Below are 20,953 nucleotides of genomic sequence, written 5' to 3' on the forward strand. Positions count from 1 at the left end.
ACTCTTCACTAGGAGCAAATTAATTTTCCTAAAGCCCAGCTCTAATTATGCCTCTGCTCAAAGCTCTCTGGATCCTCTGACACTGTCCACCATTGCTGTCCAGTAGAAATATCTGCAGTGATGAAATGTTCTATATCTGCACTGTCCAGAATGGTAACTACTAACCACATGTGGCTATGAATTTTACATTTTGTTCCATTAAATTTAAATTTAAATAATCACATGTGGCCAGTTGCTAGACAGTGCAGTGCACTTGGTTTGTCATTCAAGGCTCTGCTTGGCCCCAGCTCCTTTCTATCTCCTCAGGGATAGCCTCAACCCTCAGTATCCCAGGCTCCAGGCCATATGCAGCGTTTGCTGATTCTACCTTGTAATTCCCAGCACTGTGGCTTGTGTTATGCTCTCTCCTCAGTCTACATTGTCCTTCTGCCCTGCCTTTAATGCCCAACCCACATGTGACCTCTTCCTCGAAACCTCCTTTGACACCCGCTGCTCTCTAATCTTTTTCTCCTCTGAACTCCCCAACACTCTGTCCTCTTCTTACAACCTTTAGTGCTTTCTGTTTTACATTGCAGTTGGCTGGTGTGGGTATTTTCTCTTACTAAACTGTGAGCTTTTGGAGGATGTGACTGTTTTCTGTAGAGAGCTCTTGCTTCCTACTGCAGGTCCCTCCAGGTACACAGAGGAGTTCGACAAATCCCACAAACCTTTGCACTGGCACACTGGGGATACAGAGATCGGTACCATAACTTCCCTGTCCTCAAGCTGCTCACAGGCTTCTACGAGACTCTGATTCATGCCCAGAGAACCATTGAAGCCAATGGTTATTTTGGGCAGGGAGATAAAAGCCACAGAGGGCCCAGTTGGCGAGGGGAGTCCGGCAGGAGCTGCCTAAGCAGAAGGCTGTGTTTACATACACAGACGACTTCTCTGCCCAGCCTGGCCTAGTGTGGGGAGATGGGAACATTCAGGCATCGCTGCCTGGCTGCCTCGTGAAGTTGGGGATTAACCAGTGATGCAGCGGCTGGTCTAGCCGTCTGGTCCCTGCAGATGGATGGATGAAGAGAGGATTGAAAAGACAGCAGAGCAGTGCCAGCTTCTGGAAGTGAAGTGCTGGCTGGGTGGAGTGGGCACCTGGGCTGGGAATGTGAGTGCAAGCAAATGTTTGTGATCTGACAGCAGACAGCAGGTGAAATTCTGCTGGGTCTGGCTTCGGGGGTTATGAGGTCTTCATAACAGTCCCTGTTTTAAATGGAAAAACTGTTGAAAAGAAAAAAAAAAAGGAGGTCAGGTGCAGTGGTTCATGCCTGTTATCCCAGCACTGTGGGAGGCCAAGGTGAGTAGAACACTTGAGCTCAGGAGTTTGAGACAAGCCTAGGCAACATGGCAAAACCCCATCTCTACAAAAAATATAAAAATTAGCAGTGCATGGTGGTGTACACCTGTAGTCCCAGCTACTTAGGGGGCTGAGGTAGGAGGATTACCTGAGCCCGGGGAAGTTGAGGCTGCAGTGAACCATGATCACACCACTGCACTCCAGCATGGGCGACAGAGTGAGACCCTGTCTCAAAACAATAATAACAACAACAACAAAACAGAGGAAAAAAGATAGAAACAGCTTTCTGGCTTTAGACTCTAATCCTAGGAGTATTTTACATCCTGAAAATCTCTAGCATATATTCATCTCTGGGACAAAAACATTAAAAAAAGGAAACTTTATTGATGTTATAACATAAACACAGAAAAGTGCACAGATCATAAGTTTACACATACTTGTGTAACTACCCCCCAGACATGAACAGAATATGTCAGTATCTCCAGAATAAACCTGTGTGAAGCCTAATGTGTGTAGGATTAATGATAGAACAAACACAGGCCCTGGAGTCAGGCATGCCTGGGGTTGAATCCTGGGCCCCCGCACCTACTAGCAGTGTGACCTTGGATGAGTGATTTAACTTCAGTTTCCTCCCCTGTAAAATCAAGGTGGATCTATAATGTCTGCCTTACAGGGAAGTAGGAGATTTAAAATTGAAAATATAGGCAAGTTGCTAGGCACAGTGCCAGCACGTAAGTGGGGACTCAGATGCTCTCTGCAATGGCGATGTTAATTGATGGTGATGCTGCAGCACCTTCTGGCACCCGGGACCAGGGACACACACACAGCTTTTCTCCTGTTGCCTCTCACTGCTCCCAGCCTCTGTATGATACTCTCCAGCTCTCTTCTGACTGCAAGGAATTAGAGATGCTGTGATGATGCAAACCTCAGCTGACACTTCAGGTACCCGATGGGAGGCTGGGTGGACATCTGTATCCAGTGGGTACATGGCCAGATTTTTCATGTTCTGGCCTCAGGAATGTGGCTCCCAGACCTCCTAGAGGGGCTGATTTCCCAAGAAGCAGCTGAAAGCATGAGGACCTATTAAGAAACATAGCCGAGGTGGACATAAGGCAGAACTCAGCCTCAGGAGTGTCCTGGCGTCCTGGGTGGACTCCTGACTCCTACTTGCTCCCTGGCCTCTGGCTTTCGGTGTGAAGATGGCCAACACATACTATGCACATATTGTGAACTGGGCACTGATGTGGGCCTTCAGGGGTGTGTGTGGGTTGGGGGAAGGGAGTATGATGAAAAGTGGCCATTATCCTAAAGCTCATAATACAATGGAAGTTTAAAACCCTTGGACAGGTCACATGACCCTGAACTTGAGGGTGGCAGGAGGGAGAGAGAGAGGCCAAGAGGTTATTTCTAGCCAGAGGAGTTGGTGCAAAGAGGAAGGGTTCAGGAAGGACTTCCTGGAGAATGCCTAGAAGAATAACTATGGGAAATGAGAAGAGGGTCTCCTAGGCAGAGAAGAGGGCACAGCCACTGTGCCCTGGGGACCTGGAACCAGTCAGTTTGACAAAGCTCATCACATGGAATCTGAGAATGAGGTTGAAGAGCCAGGTGAGACCAGGCTGTGGAAGGTCTTGAGAGTCGGGCTGAGGTATTTGAGTTGCTTCATCAGAGAATGAGGAGCCACCGAAGCTTCTTCCATTGAGGAAGCAGAGCAAGACCAGATCCTCTTACTGTGCTCTGTGGAGACCAGCATTGTTTTTAGCCAAAGATGGCAGCAGTTGTCCAAGCCACTGGAGTGGGCTGTGAGAGCCTCTGGGATGCCCAGACATGTACAGGGGGCTTGGCTGTGGGTATAGAAGAGGGGGAGGGGCACAGACCAGAGCTGAGGTTCCCAGCTTTGAGAAATGGCAGTCTTACTGGAGACGTTGGAGAGCCTCATGACAACTGAGCCCCAAATTCAGAAGTAGAGGCAAGGATGAGATGAGGGTCCAGTAGGCAGAGAAGAAGAAACTGGCTGGGGGAGCATGCGGGGAGGAGACGGGGCCAGGCTTTCTGGAGGGGAGGCAACCTTCAGAATGGGCAGGCTTTGGAGACACTGAGGGTACTGCAGGGGCACCCTAGTGGGGTCCATCTGAGGTGCAGAAGGGAGCTTGGAGCATGCCAGCACCATACAGAGCCTTTGTGGGCATTCTTGCATGTCATTCTCATAGCTCTGGAAGACGGTGCTGATATTATCCCCATTGTACAGATGGGGCAACTGAGGCTCAGACAGGCTAAGGCCTTGCTCAAGGTCATGCAGCTCCTGTGCTAATAAATGTCCCCCATCCCTGCCCCAGCCCCCTTGCCAGAGGTGAACATTGCCCTTAGACTCTTCAACAACACTACACTAGATACATATGGAAAAGTGCTTTGTACACTGTGACCTGCTATGCAGTTTGCAGGCATCCTCATCATTCCACACTAGAATAAGGCTTAACGCAGGAGGGTGTGGTTCTCATGGTCTGGGCTGTATGGAAGGGTAAGGTCTCTGGGAACTGCAGTGCTTTGAGAGGCTTCTTAGAGGAGATGGAGAAGAGGAAGTAGGGGGCAGCTGGAGGGGGGAGGTCCCTGCAAGGTGGGCACTGCCGCCTGTCCACCCTGCCTACTTCCTCCACCCCGACACAGCTGCCCTATGGTGCCCTCCACAGAGTGCCAACCTCAGTGAAACAGCCTGCCAGGCAGCACTTCCCAGACTGGTGGGTCATGCTGCTCTGTTAAGTTTGGCTCCAGTAGCTCCCTCCCTCTGGCCCAGCTCCCAGTGGCCTGGGGCTGTCACTGGGCCCAGCTGCCCTCCAGGGCAGGAGCCAGATGCCCTCCAGCTCTCTTGTCCTGGAATACCCTCCTCCCCATGACCTCACCTTTAACCCAGCTTGGCTTAGTGTCTTCTCCTCCAGGAAGCCTTTTCTGATCCCTATGGGCTGAATTAGGACCCCAGAGTATCTAAACCTGTACTGACCAAAAGAAATATAATGTGAGCCACACGTGCAAGCCACATGCAATTTTAAATTTTCTAGTAGCCACATTTTTAAAAAAAGTCAAAAGAAACAGATGTAATTATTCAAATGATTTGTTTTATTTAACCCAATATATTCATAAGGTTTTTTTTGTTTTGTTTTTTTGAGATGGAGTTTTGCTCTTGTCTCCTAGGCTGGAGTGCAATAGCACGATCTCAGCTTACTACAACTTCTACCTCTTGGGTTCAAGCAATTATTCTCCTGCCTCAGCCTCTGGAGTAGCTGGGATTACAGGCACATGCCACCATGCCTGGCTAATTTTTGTATTTTTGGTAGAGATGGGGTTTTACCATGTTGGCCAGGCTGGTCTTGAACTCCTGACCTCAGGTAATCTGCCCACCTCGGCCTCCCAAAGTGCTGGGATTACAGGTGTGAGCCATGCCCGGCCATAATGTCATTTCAATATAAAAATTATTAATGAGACATATTACATTCTTTTTGGTATGAAATCTTCAAAATCTGATTTTTATATTTACAGCACATTTTGATTTGAACGAGCCACATTTCAAGTGCTCCATAGCCACTAGCCATGGCTAGTAGCTACCATATTGATTAGCACAGACCTAAAAACAGGGAGTTTATAAGGGTTGAAGCTCAGAGTTTGGCACCAGACATACCTGGCAGTCATATTCCGGCCCTGCCATTTATTAGCTGGATGAACTTTGGGGTCGCTAACCCTTCTGAGCCTCAGTTACTTCAGCTGTGAAAGGGATTAATAATTTCAGTGCCAGAGAATTGCCTTGAGGATTAAACAAATGAATGTGTGTCCAGTGTCAGGCACAGAGGAAGTGCTCAGAAAATGGTGGTGATTCATCTTCTAGTATCCTCTGATGTGCTGGGGTACGTGCCTCCACCAGATTGATTGTGAATTCAAGGGCAGAGGCTGTATTCAATTCCCCCAGCCTTTCCCAGTGTCCAGGGCCTGGCTTGGTGTGAGCATGACTGCTTGCTGAATGAAAGATTAAGTCCTTGGGCTGGGAGTGCTCCCCACCCCACCCTGCTTGCCCAGGAGTCAAGGGCCCTGGTGGCTGGGAGTCAGGAGACCACTGACTACCTGTGGGTGACCTTGGCAAGTCACTGCTTTGCTTAGAACCTTGGTTTCCTCCTTTGAAAGATAAAAGGGAGATAAGAGGGGCCCTGCCTGAAGTATTTGGTTGAATCTCTGCCCCGCAGTGACCTTGGGGGCTGTGGCTGACTCTGTCCCTTGCTTTCCCAGCCAGTGGAGTGAATCACTTCCGTTCTCCTCCTGGCTTTCCTGTATCCTGGACTTTTGCACCATTTAGTTCCATCCAGTTAAAATTTAAGAGGAAAGAATTTCTCCTGCCTCCTAGACAGAGCAGAGAGGGGATGAAGGGTCCTGTCCCTTCTCTTCTGCCAGCATCTGCTGACCTCCCATCACAGCAGCCCAGTGACAGACATGGGGCAGGGATTCTCCCATTTTATAGGTGAGAAAATTGAGGCTCAGAGATGTCAAATAACCTGCCTAAGTAATACAAAAAGAAATGGTAGCGCTAGGGCCGGAAGCAGAATTTGCAGCTAAGGAACTGAGGAGCCCCTTTTTTGGATGGGCTCCTCCTTCCTTCTTTCTCCATGAGACTTGGTCCTGGGTTGAGTCCTGTCCCTGTGCCTCAGTTTCCCTGCCTGGGGAATGAAAACAAGTAACTCAAGTAGTAATTGCAACTGATGCCTATAGGGGCCATATATTCTTAAGTGTCTCTCCTGCTTCCTCCAGCCTGATTTTTCTGGAAAGGGTTATTGTTGGGTAAAGTGGAAAGTATCTAGTCCAGGGAGCCAGTGTAACTGTGCAAGTGTAACCTTGGGCAAGTCACTCCCACTCTGAGCCTCAGCCTGCCTATTGATAAGATGGGGGCCGGGCGCGGTGGCTCATGCCTGTAATCCCAGCACTTTGGGAGGCCGAGGCAGGCGGATCACGAGGTCAGGAGATCGAGACCATCCTGGCTAACATGGTGAAACCCCACTGCTACTAAAAATGCAAAAAAAATTAGCCGGGCGTGGTGGTGGCAGGTGCCTGTAGTCCCAGTTACTCAGGGGAGGCTGAGGCAGGAGAATGGCGTGAACCCGAGAGGCAGAGCTTGCAGTGAGCCGAGATCGCACCACTGCACTCCAGCCTGGGCAACAGAGCGAGACTCCATCTCAAAAAAAAAAAAAAAGATGAGGGATGATATTATCTCACAAGATGCTATGCAGATGACACACAAAAGTATTTTGCAAACTGGAAAGTGCTAATAGAAATGTTAGTGAATAATAATAATAATCAAAATAATGAAAATAGCAGAAGCCTTATTTTCTGTGTGGTCTCAATGACCTGAAGTGAATGGAGCCCTTTGGGTATAAATGCAGAATGATGTCTGGGAACATCCTGCCTTGGTCTTTGGAGTGTAGCCTGGATTCTCCCGGGAAAGTGAGAGGCTCCATCTGGTTGAGGAGGGTGGGAAAGTGGCCCTGCCCCAGGGGAGGAGTGGGGAAGGCTTCAGCCTGGGGGAAGGAAGGAAAGGGAGACGGCCAGGGAAGGAGAGTTGAACTAAGAGGAACAGAGAGAGCCTTGGCCATGCAGCCCAGAGCCTCCTGCCCACGGGAGTCCATGACTGGGAAGGCTCAGCCAGCAGGGGAGACTGAGCCTATTTGGAATCAAAATACTTGAAGGCAGGCAGTCAAGAATCTCTTAGCAGCTGTGCATCTGAAACAATAAATTCATCTGGTATAACTCCTGAGTTTTATTGGTCCTTTCACTCATTCATTTAAATAAATGTGTGGTGAGCTAAACTCAAACAGAGCACTTTGTGTGGCAAAGTGACTTGCCCAAGGCCACAGCCCCAGGGGCCTGTGTGAGACTCCCTTGGGAGCTCCTGGGAAGAAGCGAATTTGAAAGGCCTGGGGATGAGAAATCCAAAGGCAAAGGACAGGATTTGTACAGAAGGCTGCCAAGCAGGACACTGGTCCTTCTGTCAGTTGGCCTGGGCAGATTTGTCTGTCTTCCCACCTTCTGTCTGGAGGGTGGGCCTGTTCTCTAGGACTGGGAGGAGCTGGCTTCATTCTGCTCTCTGCTCTTCATCCGCTGCTGAACCTGGTGAGCAGGGGGAGTGAAGGCACCGGAAGCTGTGTCTAAAGACACCTGATGAAGGAAGTTTAAGTTGGAGAAGAGAAGGCTTGCTTTGGGCATGGTACAAAGGGACGCAGTTGTATCTTGAGTTCTCTAAAGGGTGCTGAGGAGAGGGCATAGCCTCATTCTCTGGAGGCCCTAGAGTGCATATGAGGACCCAGGGTAGGAACATCCAGCCCTTTCGTCATTTGCAAATGAGGCCCAGAGCATGGAACAACTTGCCCAAGGGTACTTGCTGAGCCAGTGGCAGAGCTGGACTGGAACCCAGGCCTTCTCCCTCCCAGAGTCCTCTGCGGCTTGAGGTCCCCACCTTTGGATTGCATGAGATGGAGGTGCTGCAGTGGTTGGACTGGGTTTTTGAGAGGGTAACAGTGCTCCTGGAGGGGAGGAGCATGGCTTAGCTTGGTTTTGAGCCATGATCTCTGCCACAAGCCGCTTGGCCAGCCCCTGCCCTTTCCTGGAGCTCAGGTGCACACTCAGCCTGTGCTCAGACACATACAGCAAGCGCGCCTGTACACAGGCCCCATCCCCAATAGGTCCCTGGGCTCACTGTTACACTTACTGTCATTGTTACCAAGGCACATGTGGACAAATGTACACATAGACACCCTCTAGACACACTCAGAGGCACAGAGGATTCCCAGGAGACAGTTGCAATACCTCCTCCCGGTGGGGGAGGACGCCGAGTCCTAGGCGGGTTCTGCCCTGTCGCTGTGCTGCAGGGGTGGTGAGGGGATCCGGCTCCGGTGGGATGGGAGGCCCACTGAGGCTGAGTCACCCCTTCTGAGTCAGGGATCCATCCCCCTCTTCTCTCCTCCCCCTCCCTTTCTCGCTGCTGAGCCCCCAAGAGGGCTTGGAGAGAGCGAGGAGGACCGGGGCTGGCTAGGACCAGGGTGGGGGCAGCCGGGGCGCTCGAGAGGCCCCCCCTGCTGCACAGTCCCGCAGTGGTCTGGGACCTGCCCGTGTGGCAGGGACGGGGAGGAGGTGGCCTGGGAGCCTGAGAGAGAGGGCGGGGCGCGGGGGGGCGGTGGTAGAGGAGACAGGCAGAGAGGAGGCGGAGGCAGGGGCAGGGCCGCCGCGAGCTGGGAGGCAGGCGCGAGCGGCGGCCGCCCCTGGGCTGGGCTCCGAGGCCGGGGCGGGGGCGGGGGCTGGCCGCGCGTCGGGCGCCAGGCCCGGGGCTGTGGGCACAGTGCCCAGCCCCCGGCGCACGCTGAGCCGCCGCCGCCGCCGCCGCCGCCGCTGCTGCAGTCGGCATCCATCAGCGGGCGGGGGTGTCGCCGAACAGGCTGCTCCGCAGAGCCCGCCGCGACCCCGCGCCGCCCCGCCCCGCGGCCTGCCTGCCAGAGGAGCCGAGGGGGCCGCCCCTCGCCCAACCTGCCCGACATGGGGACCCCCGGGCCCAGGTAGGCACATGGGGGGATCAGGTGGCTCTCGGGGCCGGGGGCTTGCAACATCTAGGCCCAACCTCCAGCCCTGGGGAGGAACGGGGGCGAGGCCGAGAACTGAGTTTTCAGGCTGTTGGTCCCCTGGCTAGTGTGGGGGAGGGTCTCACTGTTCCTCCCTACCTACCGGTCTGCAGCCTCCTCCAAGGCCTGGAGAGAGGATCCAGAGGCTGGGGGGTGGCGGGGGGTTGGTCCTGCTGTAGGATGAGCGGTGGGTGGGCGCTGGGCTCCCACCGGCTGGCCCACTCTCTTTTCGGAGAGCACTCCTGCTGCCGCCTCCAGAGGCCAAGGGCTCTTTGGATTTCTCCTGCTTCGGACGCTGCAGGAGGAGTTCTTGGCTGGAGCCTGGGATGCTGGCGAGCCCTTGCCCTCATCTCTCCTCACTCTGGTTACGGACCCTTCCCCGCTCTGGGCTTGCCTCGCCTTCCGTCTCCCTTCCAAGTACCTCAGAGCTGCTAGCAGGGATCTTAGCCCTAGGACTTCTGCAGTTCTGGCCTGGCATTGTCCTGGCCAGTGACTGTCCCCTGATCAGAAGGAGAGGGCTTGCGTGTCCCACTTGTGTCTGGCACCTTCACACTTGGGGAGGTCCAAGGGCCCGAGAGGCTGGGGTCTCAGGGATAGGCATGGGGGGCCAATGTCTACAGCCACTAGGGTACTTACTGGGTTCAGAGGCCACTGACTGGCAGACCTATATGGCTCAAAATGGTCCATGGAGACCTTGAAGCCTGGACAAGGACCAAAAGGGAGTTCTGGGGATGCTGGTCTCTCCCTCAGCTGCCCGCCATCGTCGTTGCTTTTCCCTCGGAGCTCTGAGGATGCATTGGTGGGGGAGAGAGCACCACGTGTTCCCACATTCACTTCTGGATCCGCATAGCACCTCCTCTGCACCCAAAGGTGGGAATGTGAGACGGCCAGATTTAGGACCTCTCCAGGGCTGTGCGGGGTCCAGCGGCTTGGCTTCATTCCCACCCCGTCCCCCCACCCCCAGCATTAGAAGCCTTCCAGAATCAGTGGCAGTTGAGCCAGGTCAAGATCTGGGGCCTGGATGGTGCCCTCCACAGCTCCTGGAAGACTCAGTGCCTCCTGTCCCGGGCAAGGGTGTGGAGAATAGAGGCAGCTGTGTGCCTCTCTGCCCACCCATTCCTCCAGATGGAGCCTGCGGCAGAGGCAGCCTGTGCCAGCCTCCTCTGTGAGCCACCGTGGCCCAGGAAGGCTCTGCCAGCTCCGTGCAGGGATGGAGCTGGCTTCTCCTGGCCAGCCTGAGGTCATGCCTGCCTGGCAACCCAGGCACAGTATTTGTGGCATGCAGAGCACAGTCCCTGGGATTTCAGGGGCACCTCAAGGCAGTCCTGGAGGAGATCAGTGCAGCGGGCATTGTTCCTATTAAAGCCCTTCCTGGGCTATGTGACAGTCCTCCTGGGCTCAGCCCTGTGAGCTTCTTGAAGAGTTTCTTCCATAGAATCCTGCATGAAAACAATGCTTGGTCCAGTAGTCCTCACTCAGTCGATATTGAAAGGTTGAATGGGGCCTAGAGAGTAAGAGTGACTTGGCCAAGGTCACAAAGCAGCTGAGCGGGGGAGTCAGCACTAATGTACCCAGGTCTTCCACCTCTTGTTCTGGGGCTCTTGCAGCTCAGATGCTGGCTTCCCTGCTGCAGTGGCTGTGCTATAGACAGGACTCTGCCAAGGGCTAGGCATTGTAGCCTGGAGCCTGAGGCTACCTGATCCCTTAGGAGGGGCGTTATGTTGGCCTCCCAGCCCTTGCGCTCAGTAGGTGAGCAGGAGAGGCCAGGGCTGAGAGAAAGGGCTGCTGGTGGCCCTGGACCCTCTTGGAAGTGCATAGAGCTGAGAGGATGCCAGGTGCCCAGGGATGTTCTGGCCTGAGCCTCCAGGGGGCAACAGAGAGAGTTTTCTGACTTCAGGCTGTGGTGGGAGGTGCTTGTTAGCACCTGCCGGGACTTCCCTAAGAGCCCCTTTCTGGGCTTCTCTGTCCCATTTGTTAAAAGGGGACACAGGCGTGCGCCACTGCGCACGCCTGTAATCCCAGCAGTTTCGGAGGCCGAGGCGGGCAGATCACAAGTTCAAGAGATGAAGATCATCCTGGCCAACATGGTGAAACCCCGTCTCTACTAAAAATACAAAAATTAGCTGGGCATGGTGGTGCACGCCTATAGCCCCAGCAACTCGGGAGGCTGAGGCAGGAGAATCACCTGAACCCAGGAGGCGGAGGTTGCAGTAAGCCGAGATCATGCCACTGCACTACAGCCTGGAGACAGAGCAAGACTCCCTCTCAAAGAAAAAAAAGGGCGGGGGGGGATGATCACCTCTGCCTGGAATAAATACCAATGATTACACAATCAAAGTGATGGTATTTATTGGAACTTACTGTATGCCATGTACTGCAAGAAGTGCTTTGAGTCATTTCACGGTAACCCTATCAGGTAGGTGCGATTAATTATCCACTTTTTACAGAGGAGAAACTGAGGCTCAGAGAGGTTATGTCACTGGACTAAAGTTACACAGCTGGAAAGTGTGGGGTGGTCTGAGTCCAGAGCCCTTCTTTCTACCATGACATTTACTGGGGCCAATGTCTGGAAGTACCAGGTTGGTGTCCAGTGGAGCCAGGCAATTCATTGGTAGGCCAGGGCCAGTCCAGGTGGAGAGGTGTGTGAGGTGTGTGTGTGTGTGTCTGGTGAGGCAAGGGTGGCTTTGCGGACTGAATATTACTATAGCCCTGAGGGGTAGGGGTAGATAGGTACTGACTAGGAGCTCTCAGAGAAGGATTAGCCTTGGCCTTCTCCTTCCTGGCCAGGGTCCCCCAGAAGTGGGGAAACAGCAGACTCCCTGCTCCCATTGGCTTTTGGGAAGTTGGGCTGGCCCTGGACACATCCCGAGGCCGCAGTGGGGACTGAGCTGAGGAGGCCCTGTGGGCAGGGAGCTGAGCCTTGGTGGATGGGTGGGGGTGGAGCAGGCTGGCACTGCTTCCTTTGTGGGCTGGAGGCTTGTGGATCAGAATAGTAACAGCTAACATTTATTGAGGATTTATTATGTGCCAGGCCCAGTTTTAAGGGCTTCCATGTACAACTCATACGTTCTTCACAAAGCCCTATGAGGTGTAGATGAGGTATAGGAGTTATTATTCTTCCCATTTTACAGATTGATGGAGCTGTGGCTTAGATAGTTGTTCAAGGTCAAACAGCTAGGTTGTGGGGGAGTCAGGATTCAAACCTAGGCAGTGTGGGTCAGAGCCATGTTCCTGAAGGCCATGCCAGGCAGCCTGTAGTTTCTCAGAGACTGTACTCTGTTTTGTTCAAGTTGAAATAGTCACTCAGTCAGATGCATCCCTCTCCTCAAAGGCCTCCCAGTCTAGCTGGGAGAGATGCAGACATGACACACTAAAAGTAAAGAGTGTGCTATTGCATAGGCTCAGCATGGATTCCTATTTTGGTGCTCAGGGAAGGCTTCAAGAAGACGGGGACCTTTGAGCTGGGCACTGAAGGCCAAGTCGGATTTCAATGGTTGAAGGGGGAAGGGCACCCACTTCCCCAGGTCAGAGGGGAAGGAAATAGGAATGCCTTTGAAGAAGAGTGGGCGGTCTGATATGCGTGGAACAGATAGTGCGTGTGGCGGAGTATGAGCTGGGAGGTGACTCAGAAAGTCACCTTGTGTTTGGGTTTTTGTTGGAGGTCTGGAATCCACCAGACGTAGGCTATAGTCACAGCAGTGCATTGTATTAGCCATGTGGCCTTGGGCACATCACTCAGCTGGCCCGAACCTCAGTTTCCTCATTTGTAAAATGTAGATAAACATGCCTGTCTCATAGGGACCATGTTGTGGTTGTTACATAAAGCACCTAGTGTAATGCTAACACATTGCAGGAACTCAGTAAACATTACTTCTCTCCCCCTTCTGTCTCTCTTAAATGTCAGGCCAAGGTGTTTCGACTTGACATGAGCTGGGATGCTCTAGGAACCTTTGCAGGATTTTAGTCTGCTGAGGAGCATGACAGAACTGTGTTTTGGGAAGGTCCCTTTGGCAACCGTATGATCCACAGGAGAGGGTGGACGTGATCTTACAGGAGAAACCTTAACTGTGGGGACTTGGAGGGCTGGGGAGGGAGCAAGATTGGCACTCACTAAGGTGTCCCTCCGGTAGTGGGTGGTTCGCCAGGTTGGAGAAGGAGGAGCTTGGAGTGGGTAAGGCCACAGGGTCAGGAATTCTGTTTGAGACCTGGTGAGTTTGAGAAGGGCTGGTCTCCCTTTAGTCATTTGGAAGATTGGGTAGCATCTTTTTTGCACATCTGTCCTGTTTTTCCTTTGAATTATTTCTTTTGAATAAATCCCCATCAGAGCTTCCTCTATAATAGCAGTAAATTGGGACTAAGTGTCCAACAATAGGAAGATGATTGGGAAAGCTTTGGAACATCCACTGGATAAAATAATACGCAGTGGTGAACACCCACAGAAAAACTGCTTGCAGTGGATGGAGCTGTGCAATTGCCAAGCTCTTTTGCATCCTTGATTCATTTTGTGCTTATGACTGCCCTGCGACAGAGGTGGGGCTGGGGCTAGATCCTTTCTGTGTTTGAAGAGAATGATGCTAGACTCCAGTCTCCTTGAAGGCAGAGTTCACATTTTATTCATTGTTTCGTCACAGCAGGTTGCTCAGTGGTTTGCAAATACTTGTCCGATGAAAGAATGAGTGAACTAATCAAGAGGGGAAGTGACTTGATTAAGGTCACTCAAATTGTGAGACATAGTGCCTGCCATATACTTGCTGTTCCCTACTTGCCACATTCTTCTCGCTAACCACTCACTATCTTCGAGGGGAATAGGACAGAGAGGTTCCCAGTGAGGACCTGGCACTTGCATAGAACAGGGCTTAAGTCTTCTTTCTGTTTTTATTAGCTGTGAGGCATTGGCAAGTTAATTAATCTTTCAAAGCCCCGATTTGCCCAGCTGTAATGTGGATAGTCCAAGTACCTGGTTTTAGGGTTGTCATCAAGATTGAATAAGTTATGGCATGTAAACATATTGGCATGGTAACTAGCACATAGTAAAGTATCCGTGAACATTAGTGGAGATGATGATGATGTCATGATGTGATGTCATTAATGGTCTGATACAATTAATGTTAAATGGGAAAGAAGACCCATAAGATTATCAGTATTCATATTACAATGGTATAAAATGAGGTATGAACATAGATACAGATTGGAAGAAAACAGGCAGAAAATGGAGTTCCAGCAAGCATATGGGAAGTAAATAAAACAGAAAAACAAATATTTCTTTACTGTTATATTTACTTTTCTTTAGTTTTAATTACAAAAAAAATTTGTGGAAAATCTAATAATTCAGAAGTGTAGGCCAGGCACGGTGGCTCATGCCTATAATCCCAGCACTCTGGGAGGCTGAGGCGGATGGATCACCTGAGGTCAGGAGTTCGAGACCAGCCTGGCCGACATGGTGAAACCCCGTTTCTACTAAAAATACAAAAAGTTAGCTGGGCATGGTGGCTGGCGCCTGTAATCCCAGCTACTCAGGAGGCTGAGGCAAGAGAATCTCTAGAACCCGGAAGGCAGAGGTTGCGGGGCAGTGAGCCGAGATTGCGCCATTGCACTCCAGCCTGGGTGACAGAGTGAGACTCCATCACAAAAAAAAGAAAGAAAGAAAGAAAGAAAGAAGAAAAGTGTATTCTCCCCTTAGATCCCCAAACAAATCCTACTCTCCAGTCGTAGCTAATAATAGCGTGTTGTGTATCCTTCCAGGATATTTTCTATACCAACATAAACATACAAACCAGAATGGGATCATACATTGCATTATTGTTTTACAACTTGCATTTTTCATGTAACTACACATTGACATCTTTTTTTGTCAGTAGATATAAAATCTATCTCAAAGATTTTTGCAATAGGTATGTTATACTTTCATAATTAAATTTTTAATGGATAAACCCTAGCTAATTTGGCCAGCCCCCCTGTTGATTGACATTTGAAGTTGTTTCCAATTTTACGGTATTCTAAGTAACGCTAACTGAACTCTAACAGTATTTAGACAATTAATGAAAATCAAGTGAGAGAAGGAGTCAGAAACCATGAGACCGTGAGAGTTGCCCTCAAAGGTCTGCTGCTTCTCCCTTCTCCTGTTCCCTCCTCTCCTTGCTGGAGCCTAGGGGGACTGGTCTTGGAGGAGGCCATCTCTCTGTCACCCTCAAAAGGTGGTGATGTCCCAGGGAGAGATGCCTTCTTTCACCCACCCAGTATGGAGCTCTCCTAGGAAATTTTCAAATTCTCTTAGGATGCTCTAAGCTGCTGCTTGGGCTGTGCAGCTGCCCACACCCAGACTGTCCTTGGACAAGCTTTTTACCTCCTCTGTACCTCAGTTTGTCCATCTGTCTGGTGGTGATCAGAGCCATTGCTGCCACTGAGTATCTACTATATGTCAAATACTGTGCTAGAGCAAGCTTCATGTGCATTATCTGTTTTTTTATTTTTTCTTTTTCTTTTATTTTATTATTCTTTTTTTTTGTTTGTTTGATTTTGGGGTTTTGTTTTGTTTTGTTTTTGAGATGGAGTCTTGCTCTGTTGCCCAGGCTGGAGTGCAATGGCAGGATCTCTGCTCACTGCAACCTCCGCCTCCCCGATTCAAGCAATTCTCCTGCCTTGGCCTCCCGAGTAGCTGGGATTACAGGCACGTGCCACCTGCCTGGCTAATTTTTGCATTTTTAGTAGAGACAGGGTTTCACTGTGTTGGCCAGGCTGGTCTCGAACTCCTGACCTCAGGTGATCTGCCTGCCTCGGCCTCCCAAAGTGCTGGGATTACAGGTGGAGCCACCGCTCCCGGCCGTTATTCTTGTTTTTTTAAAGACAACCTGTCACTCTGTCACCCAGGCTGGAGTGCAGTGGCATAGTCACAGCTCACTGTGACCTCAAACTCCCAGGCTCTAGTGATCCTCCTGCCTCAGCCTCCTGGGTAGCTGGGACTACAGGTGCACCCCACCATGCCCGGCTAATTTGGGGGGGGGCGCAGGGTAAAGACAGTGTCTCGCTCTGTTGCCCAGACTGCTCTCAAACTCCTGGGCTCAAGCAGTCCTCCCACCTTGGCCTTCCAAAGTGCTGAGATTACAGGCGTGAGCCACCACACCCGGCCTATCTCATTTAATTCTCACTATACACCTTGGAGGTGCAGGGGATAGTCTTCTCAATAGAGGTTAAGTAACCTGCCCAAGGTCACCAAGCCTGTGGCATCAGGATTCCAGCTCTGGCTCCTAAGCCCATGTCTGTAACTGCTGTTTCCTGCCCGCTCTCAACAGTGGCTAATTGGTGAGGTCCAAGCGAAATGATTATAAAAAGATCCTTTAAATTGTAAAGTGCCCTGCACGTGGGAGGGATTGATACTGCTGTTATTATTTCTACATCCAGAGCAACAGTAGCTTTGGTTATATGGCTTACAGCAAGCTGGAGGTCGTGGGATGTAGCAGCATTGAGTGGGGAGAGCACTGGACTGTGAGCCAGCAGACTTGAGTCCTAGTCCTGGCTCTCCTTGAAACTGACTAGCCATGTGGCCTTGGCCACTAAGCCGTCTGGGAAATAAGCTCACCTACTCCGTGTGGCCCTTGTGCAGCTCAGATAAGATAAAGCCCAAAAGGCAGCCAGCACGTTGCCCGGCTCTCAGAGGATACCTTGCTAGCGGGAGGTCTCTCTCTGCCTTCTGCGTCGTCATCAGGATGGGCCAGGTGGGACGCATTTCTCTGTGTTAATGCTGTTAGTCTGCAGTTCTGTGCTGTCATGTGGTCCCCAGCCCACCACTGCACATCAGCCTGAGGCTCCCTGGTGGCCCGTGAAGCTTTTGGGCAAGAAGCCAAGGCTGATGGGTGGTGGCCTTTTCACATTGTTTGGTCTAAAGTGGTGTCCGTGGGTACTGCAAGCTTCTGACAAACTGCCATCCCCCCACTGCCATGTACAAATCCAAGCACCAGACAGGATGACTGCAGACCCAGCTCCCTTTTTGATCCTTCTGGCCTCGCTGTGAAAGTGGCCTGAGGTCTCAGAGGAGCTCTCTCAGCCTGTACCCTCCATCCTTTCATTCACATCCATGCAGACCTTATAACTCAAGGAAGTGAGTGTTCCATACCGGGGAAATCCCCTTGGGAAGTCACATCATCTCCAGCAAGTGAGAGAAAGAATAAGCCCTAATAGGCACTCTTTCTGGGTTTTTTTTCTTGTAATTCTTCTTTTTTCTTTTCTGACTCTGAAAGTAATACATGCTCATAGTAGAAAATTGAAAAATACAGAGAAAAAGGCCCTTATTTCCTTCTCCAAGGGAAGGCTATTGTTAACATTTTAGTCTTTGGACTTAATTGGAGAGTAATATTTCTGGAGCAGATATTTCTAATATTCTGGTACGTGTTTAGTGTTTTACAGGCATGATCTGATTCCATTTTCACAGTAAGCCTGTGAGGTATGTAAGTTTATCATCATGACTTTACAGATGAAGAAACTGAGGCACAAAGAGGTTAAGGGGCTTGCTTACGGTTCCCTTGCCTTCCTTGACTTCTTAGCCTATTCGGCCTCTTCTTAGGCGCCCCTCATCCTAAATGAGCATCAGGTGGTGGATCAGTCAGACTCTGACAGGAAACGGAATTCTACTCAGATGCTTCACCTGAGGAGATGTTAATAAAGGTGTGAGCAGGGTGAGGGGAACCCACACGGGATGGTGAGGCACCCACAAACTAATAGTGACAGAAGGCATTACCAGCTCTCAGCCGGAATGAGCAGGAGGGAGTGGTGTTACCTGAGTTCCGTGACCGGTAGAGGTGGGCAGGGAGCTGTCGCAGAGGGGCTCAGCCACCACCAGGACCACAGAGAGAGAAATTGGGGAAGATACACCCAGGATCTCTCTCCTTCCACCTTCTGAATTCCTGCCAGTGCCTTCTTCTTTATTATTTTTTTAAGACAGAGTCTCTCTCTGTCATCCAGGCTGGAGTGCGGTAGCCTGATCTTGGCTCACTGCAACCTCCACCTCCCAGGTCTGCCTCAGCCTCCCTAGTAGCTGGGACTACAGGCGCCTGCCACCACACCCAGTTAATTTTTATATTTTTAGTAGAGACAGGGTTTCACCTTGTTGGCCAGGCTGGTCTCAAACTCCTGACCCCAAGTCATCCACCCACCTTGGCCTCTCAAAATGCTGGGATTACAGGTGTGAGCCACTGTGCCCGGCCCCTGCCAGTGCCTTCTATTGGCCAAATGGAACCAGAAGCCAGGAGGCAAGGGAGCTCAAGGGACAGTCCAATGGGCCAGCCTCCCGCTTCTTCAAGCAGGTCATGGATCTGGGGGTGCACATGGAGACTAACAACCCAGGCGGCATGGTTGTAGGGAGATGGGAGAGACATGTCCCCTGACTTCCTAGAAAGAAAGAGTTGTCTTAGTAACTGATTATTAAAAACATCATTCAAAACAAGAGACTTTTTTTCTGCCTGGGAGTCTCTTGGTGTTTTGGTGTCTCCTCCCTCCCCTGCCCCCCGCCTCCTCTCTCACCTGGTTCAGAATTTCCAAGACCACCTGGGCAACAGTCTTTGGTGTCATCGGTGTGCAGGGTTTAGAAGAGACAGCCTTGCTTGCATGATACATGTGGCTGTGTGTGTTCTCATGTTGTTTCACTGCTGTACCTGTGCATGCAAAGACATGCTTCTTGTGTACATGTCATAAGCATCTATAACATAGTCTCCTCTGTATACAGCAGGATATTAACTTTTTATTTATTTACTTATCTAATTTTATTTTTTTGAGATGGAGTCTTGCTCTGTCTCCAGGCTGGAGTGCAGTGACATGATCTCGGCTCATTGCAACCTCTGCTGCCCAGGTTCAAGCAATTCTCCTGTCTCAGCCTCCTGAGTAGCTGGGACTACAGGAGCCTGCCACCATGCCCGGCTAATTTTTGTATTTTTAGTAGAGACAGGGTTTCACCATATTGGCCAGGCTGGTCTCGAACTCCTGACCTCAGGTGATCCACCCGCCTCAGCCTCCCAAAGTGCTGGAATTACAGGTGTGAGCCACTGCGCCCGGCTATTTATTTATTTTTGAGACAGAATCTCGCTCTGTCGCCCAGGCTGGAGTGCAGTGGTGCGATCTGAGCTCACTACAACCTCTGCCTCCCAGTTTCAAGCAATTCTTCTGCCTCAGCCTCCCAGGTAGCTGGGTCTACAGGCACGCACCACCACACTTGGCTAATTTTTGTATTTTTTCTAGGAACAAAGTTTCACCATGTTGGCCGGGTTGGTCTTGAACTCCTGGCCTCAAGTGATTTGCCTGCCTCGGCCTCTGAAAGTGTTGGGATTACAGGCGTGAGCCACCGCGCCGCCCAGGACATTAACTTTTGTATCTCAAAGTCCTTCTATTCTCTGTAATAGCCTTGATCTCCATGGCCTTCCTCTGATGTGGAGGACAGGGTCTCTCATCCCTGTTTGACACATGAGGAAACTGATGCTCAGAAAGAGGAAGTGGCCAGGTGTGGTGGCTCACGCCTGTAATCCCAGCACTTTGGGAGGCCAAGGCAGGTGGATCACCTGAGGTCAGGAGTTCAAGACCAGCCTGGCCAACATGGTGAAACCCTGTCTCTACTAAAAATATAAAAACTATCTGGGCGTGGTGGCATGCACCTGTAATCTTAGCTACTCGGGAGGCTGAGGCAGGAGAATTGCTTGAACCAGGGAGGCAGAGGTTGCAGTGAGCCAAGATTGTGCCACTGCACTCCAGCCTGGGCGACAGAGTGAGAATCCATCTCAAAAAAAGAAAAAAGAAAGAGGAAGTGATCTGCCCAAAGCTGATCAGATCGGAAGTGGAAGCACTGAAGCAGCAGTGGTCCTGATTCTGAGTTCAGCTCTTCCCAGTATATTTCCTTTTCAATCTTGGGAAGTGTTTCTTTAGCCAGCCCCAACCCTGGGAGAAATCAGTACAGCATGAGCCCCCTGAGGTTGCTGGAATGCCATACAGTGGGAAGAACTCTGGAGTCAGAGATACCTGGCACAGCCTTATGACCTTGGACAAATCCATTTGCCTCTTTGAGCATGTGCATCCTTATTAGTAAAATGAGGAGAATAATATCAGGACTTTGGATGGAAACATCAGGTGTTGAGATAAAATAAATCATCAGGAGAGGCAGGCTGGCTGGTAGCCACAAAGGCTCCCAAGGTGAATGCAGCCCAGGTCTCCATCCTCAGTTGGGTAGACTAGAAATTGTCTCTTTGTGTTCTATCCATCAGTCATCCATGTGTTCAACCTTTTATCCATCTACCCCTCCATCTGATGCCAACTCTGCTGAATGTGAATTCTGGCACTGCCGTTTACTAGCTGTGTGACCTGGAGCAAGTTCCTTAACTTTTCTGCTTCAGTTTCTTCTTTTGTAAAATAGGGATAATAAGACTACCTATTACCCATTATAGGTTATTGTGAAGATGAAATGAGTTCATCAATGTAAAGTACTCAGATCAGTGCCTAGCAAATAGCAGACTACAAATGATAATGTTGTTTTTATTTATCAAGAACTGCGCTGAGCCCTGGGGATAATGGCTAATGAGACAAAATTCTTATCTTTATGGAGTTTATTTTGGAAGGAGGGATAAAAAGAAATAAGTAAATCAATCAATGATAGAAGATCAGTTTGTGATAATTACTATGAAAACCAACCACCCAGCTGGGCGTGGTGGCTCACACCTATAATCCTAGCATTTTGGGAGGCCAAGGTGAGCGGATTGGCTGAGCTCAAGAATTCGAGACCATCCTGGGCAACACGATGAAACCCAATCTCTACTAAAATACAAAATAATTAGCTGGGCATGGCTATGTGCACCTGTAGTCCCACCTACTGCAGAGGCTGAGGCAGGAGAATTGCTTGAACCTGGGAGGTGGAGGTTGCAGTGAGCTGAGATCACGCCACTGCACTCCAGTCTGGGCAACAGAACGAGACTGTCTCCAAAAAAAAGAAGAAGAAAAAGAAAACCAACCA

The 20,953-nt window shown here is 50.7% G+C and overlaps 1 protein-coding gene across 50 annotated transcripts in view; it reads left to right on the forward strand.

The window, feature by feature from the left end:
* EPB41L1 (erythrocyte membrane protein band 4.1 like 1) overlaps nucleotides 1-20,953 on the forward strand; it is a 137,241-nt gene that overhangs the window by 52,689 nt on the left and 63,599 nt on the right. For 38 of the 50 annotated variants that reach the window (XM_054541510.2, XM_054541517.2, XM_054541524.2 and 35 more), the window contains exon 1: nucleotides 8,777-8,910. The gene's annotated coding sequence lies outside the window, so the exon portion shown is untranslated. 50 annotated transcript variants of the gene reach the window in all.

This window comes from Pongo abelii, chromosome 21, assembly GCF_028885655.2.
Source record: "Pongo abelii isolate AG06213 chromosome 21, NHGRI_mPonAbe1-v2.0_pri, whole genome shotgun sequence".
NCBI lineage: Eukaryota > Metazoa > Chordata > Mammalia > Primates > Hominidae > Pongo > Pongo abelii.